Raw genomic sequence first — 4908 nt, 5'->3', positions numbered from 1 at the left:
AACTGAAACAATTGGTGTTAGCTAGACAATACGTTGAAGGTGTTAGCCCCCTGTGTTCTCTCTGTGCCGTGATGTTTAGATTGATTCTAATCTAAAAAGTGAGATAAGAGTTTTACATGAATGGATGCAGTTTTTGAGTAAAGTACAATGTAACTCTGCAAGTACAAATTCTCCCTACTGTGTGTGTGTGTGTGGTCTTAAGTCTGTGAGGGGGTGCATGTGTGGGTGTGTGTCTGGGGTGAGAGTGTGTATATGTGCGTGTAGAGTGGTCTAAGTCTCTGAGAGGATGCGTGTGGGAGTGTCTGTGTATAGTGCAATGGTGGTCACCTGTAGTGTGACATGAACCCAAGGTTCCAGTTGAGGCCCTCCCTAAGGGTATGGAACTTAGCTATCAGCCTTGCTCGGCCACTTTTCGCTGTTGCCTGTCCTGAAGTCCACCTTGGAGGATGGTCACCCGAAGGTCCGAGGTCGAATGTCCTGGACCACTGAAGTGTTCCCCAACTGGGAGGGAACCCTCCTGTCTGTTGATTGTTGTGCAGTGCCCATTCATCTGTTGCTGTAGCCGTTGCTCGGTTTCCCCAATGTACCATGCCTCGAGGCATCCTTGGCGAGGTGCTCATCCTCATTGATGATGTGTTGCAGGTCATGAAGAACAAGGCGTAGTTTTTCAATTCCTGGGAAGTACTGAACAACGAAGGGTACCCTGTTGGTTGCAGCACGTGTTTGTCTCCTGAGAAGGTCGTTATGGTTCCTTTCTGTGGCTCGTCAGAACTGGCAGTCGATGTGTTGAGTATTCTTATGAGGGCATCCTTGAGTACTTCCAGGTGCCCGTCATGTTCCTCTGGATCTGAGCAGATCCAGTGTACGTGTAGGGCTTGTCCATAGGGATGGCTGTTTTAATGTTTTGGGTGGAAGCTGCAGAAGTGTAGCATTGTGAAGTTTCTGTGGGTTTGCGGTAGAGTGTGGTGCTAAGGTGTCCGTCCTTGATGGAGATGCATGTGTCCAAGAATGAGACAGATAGTCGAGAGTAGTTGAGCTATAGGGAGAGGCTGAACAGGCTGGGGCTGTTTTCCCTGGAGTGTTGGAGGCTGAGGGGTGACCTTATTGAGGTTTACAAAATTGAGGGACATGGACAGGATAAATAGACAAAATATTTTCCTATAAAGGAGTCCAGAACTAGAGGGCATAGGTTTAGAGTGAGAGGGGAAAGAGACCTATGGGGCAACTTTTTCACACAGGGTGGTACGTGTATGGAATGAGCTGCCAGAGGAAGGGGTGTACAATTACATTTAAAAGGCATTTGGATGGGTATATGAATCTTAATATGAAAATGTGCAAAATTGGCTGTGGGTTACAAGGAAACTGATTTTGTACAAATTAATTGAGCATTGAGATTAGTACAATGTATTCTGTATCTGGAAAGAACGAGTAGAATTGAATATTTTTGCCAATAAGATTTTGAAACAAATGGTAACATTGGCTTTTAGAAAATTCATATTCTCTTTTGTCAGGCAGAAGATACAGAAGCTTAAACACAGTACCAACACATTTTAAAAACAGTTCCTTCCCTGCTGTTACACTTCTGAATGGATCTCAAATTTTAAATTTACCGTTCATCTCTCTTTGTGCGCCTTCACTGCAGCTGTAACCATGTATTCTTCATTCAGCGCATTAGGTATTGGAACATTCATATGGTATGATCTGCCTGTACTGCACACAAAACAAAACTTTTCACTGTAGTTAGGTACATATGACAACTTTTGAATTGTTTTATTATGTAAAACCTTAACTGTTGTGAAAATCTAAAACAAAAGGATTTTTTTTTACTCATTCCTGGAATGTAAGTATTTCTGGTGATTAAGAGTTGAACACATTGGGTCTAAAGTCACATATAGGCTGGACCAGATGGCAGATCTCCTTCCCTAAGTGGTGTTAGTGAACCTGGTGTTTTGTTTTTAAATGGTAGCATTAGGCCAGCATTTTATTCTAGTTTTTACTTCCAGAGCAGCATGATTATACTAAATGTTGGAGCAAGCTTGAGGAGCAGAATTGCCTTCTCGTGCTCCTCATTCCTACATTATTGAATTCAAACTCCACCATCTGTCATGGTAGCATTCAAATTCATGTCCCCAGGAGTTTAGCTTGAGGTTTTAGATTAGTAGTACAGTCACAATACTGCCACCGTCTTCAGCCATTTGATGATATCTGTTTGCTTCTGAATTTATTCTGTATAAATTTATGCTGGACTGTTTTTTTAAAAAAAAATAATTCGCTCAAGGGACATGGGCATTTCTGGCTATGCCCAGAGGGCAGTTAAGAGTCCGTCACATTGCTATGGATCTGGAGTCACGTAGACTAAAACAGGTAAGGATGACAGATTTCCTTCCCATTAGTGAACCAGCCCGTTTTTTTCTGACAATAGCCCCTTAATTCCAGCTTTTTTTCTATTGAATTCAAATTCCACAATCCACCATGATGTGATTTGAATCCAGGTCCCCAGAACATTAGTGGAATTTCTGGATTAATAGTCTAGTGATAATACCATTAGGCCATTGCCTCTTGTAAAGGTTATCATAGTCCTTTCTTCTTCAGTGTGTTAGTGAATGCAGCGAACATCAGTTCCCCTTTACATTCATATTGCACACTGTCTAACTTTTGTGATCTGATCATAGGACCTCTGTTATGTATGTTAGTAAAAGTCAACCTCATGGCTGGATTTGTAGATGAGTGGTTGTTCATATTTTGAGTGGTTTTATACTGGGAAATATTACTTGAAATATTCTGTGTAATGAAATGAATGGATTTAGTTTGATTACTGACTTAATAGATGGCTTATTTCAACCAGACTCTGTCTTTGTTTGTGTAGCATCCGAAAGTAATTTGTTCAATATGGTGACCCAGGAAGAAATTAAGTGACAGAAATTCAAATAAATTCAAAGTTTTAGCTTGAATCGATTCCCACCCCTACGTTGTGACCTCTTTGCTTTTGTCTCTATTCTGTGCATTATACTGGAGAATGCTAGGAAACTCCCCACATGTTGGAATATAGCATTCCAGGATTTGTAGGCAAATGAGTGAGGCAGGAATTTACTGAAATTATGACCTAAGACTTCCTGCTTGCTAGAAGACTGTGCTATACAATCCCAGTGCCAACTAATTAAAATAATGCTTTACAGCCATATAGTATCTAGTTGCAAATTCTGGAAATTGGGCAGTAGAGGCTCTGTGAACACACCCATCTCAACCAGGCAGAGCAGGCTAATGCAAAGCAAGAGACAGATATGGAATGTATGCAAATGTGCCTTTTACCAACATAACCAAACTGGTCAGATCACCAACTTGGCATTTGACATCTCATTGGCGCTGATAAGACATCAACCCAGGCCTCCTGGCTCAGAAGTGGGAACACTACCACCACACCAGTAGCCCGATCTGGCCAGTTTTTAAAACTTTAACCTGTTTTTCTACTCAACCTGTTCAGAGATGAACAGGTAAGACATGAACCCAGACCTCCCAGCTCGGGATAGGGACTCTACGACTGTGCCACCAGAGGGCACCCCGATCAACTTGGTTCACTCCACATGTCAATTAGAAGCAGCCTGTCCTCGGATGCTGCCTGAATTGCTGTGCTCTTCCAGCACCACTGATCCTGAGTATGTCAGGTACTGGTCGCTGAAGATTTTGTGTACCTGAACTCAGTTGTCCTGCTACCGGAGTGTTTCCACGATACTGTATATGTATTTAGTGTGGGAAAATTACCCAGTTACTCTAATCAACTGTTCAGACATGTTGTGAGCACACATCCAGGACAAGTAAGACTTTAACCTTGGCTTGGTCTGGACCTACCTGCTGCCCTTGGTAGAAGGACAATACTATTGCACCAGAAGAGCCTGTTTTTAAAATTGACTTTGTTCAGATATATATATGGTATACATCTGGAGCAAGTGGGACTTCAAGACGTGCCTCCTGGCTCAGAGATGGGGACACCACTACTATATCCCAACAGCTCTTGGCCCCAAGGTAGGGACACCAATGTATCCCATTCTTAAATAGTCTCCTCCCAAACACTTACAAAGTGACAGAAGTAAGCATAACACTGATAACCAGTTACCAGTAATTAGTTGGGATTCTGTCAGGAAAATATGGCTCCTTATCTCATTTTAAGATTTTACTCAAGATCTGAACAACAGGAAAAGTAAGAACAACTGACCTGAGGTAACCTTTTACCAAGTCTACCAAGGGCCTTGAGGATTCTTGTGGTGCACCAGAAAGTGTCCTTACCTATGAACCAGGAGACCTAGATTCAAGTTCCTCCTGTACCATAGGTGAGCAGTAATATCTCTGTGTGGTTTGATTTTTTAAAAAGTGCTATAGGACTCAACCAAAGAAATGGTGGAAGGAGTTTTCTGGTTACCAGATCCGATATATGCCACATATATGAAAAAACTAATTGTTATTAGAGACTAATCATTGCACCAAAGGAGTTTTAGGGCCTGGTGCAGCTACTTCAGTAATCTTCTCTGTTACATCATCAGGAGTGGACGTGGTCACTGACCGTGGGTTCAGTGCCAAGCCCTGCTATGCACAGTAGGATTTAAACATGATCTTGGCTTAAATAAAACAAAGAACTGTGGATGTTGGAAATCTGAAACAAAAATTGCTGGAGAAAATCAGCAGGTCTGCAGAGAGAGTGGTCATATTTCTAGTCGACTGATCCTCCTTCAACGCTTAGGCTGATGAGTAAAAATGTGGAAGATAATGACACAGCTATGTAGGATGAAGGCTAACCAAAGGCCCATCGTGGAAGGCTGGGTTTATCAAATTCAAACAAGTTGATTTTAAAAACAACAATTTAGCACGTGGGGTGGAGTTAGGTGTTATCTTACAATCCACTATTGGCATCCTGCA

The sequence above is a fragment of the Chiloscyllium plagiosum genome, chromosome 5, assembly GCF_004010195.1.
Source record: "Chiloscyllium plagiosum isolate BGI_BamShark_2017 chromosome 5, ASM401019v2, whole genome shotgun sequence".
In the NCBI taxonomy this organism is placed as follows: domain Eukaryota; kingdom Metazoa; phylum Chordata; class Chondrichthyes; order Orectolobiformes; family Hemiscylliidae; genus Chiloscyllium; species Chiloscyllium plagiosum.
The sequence above is the reverse complement of the archived record's forward strand: the minus strand, read 5'-3'. Positions refer to the sequence as shown.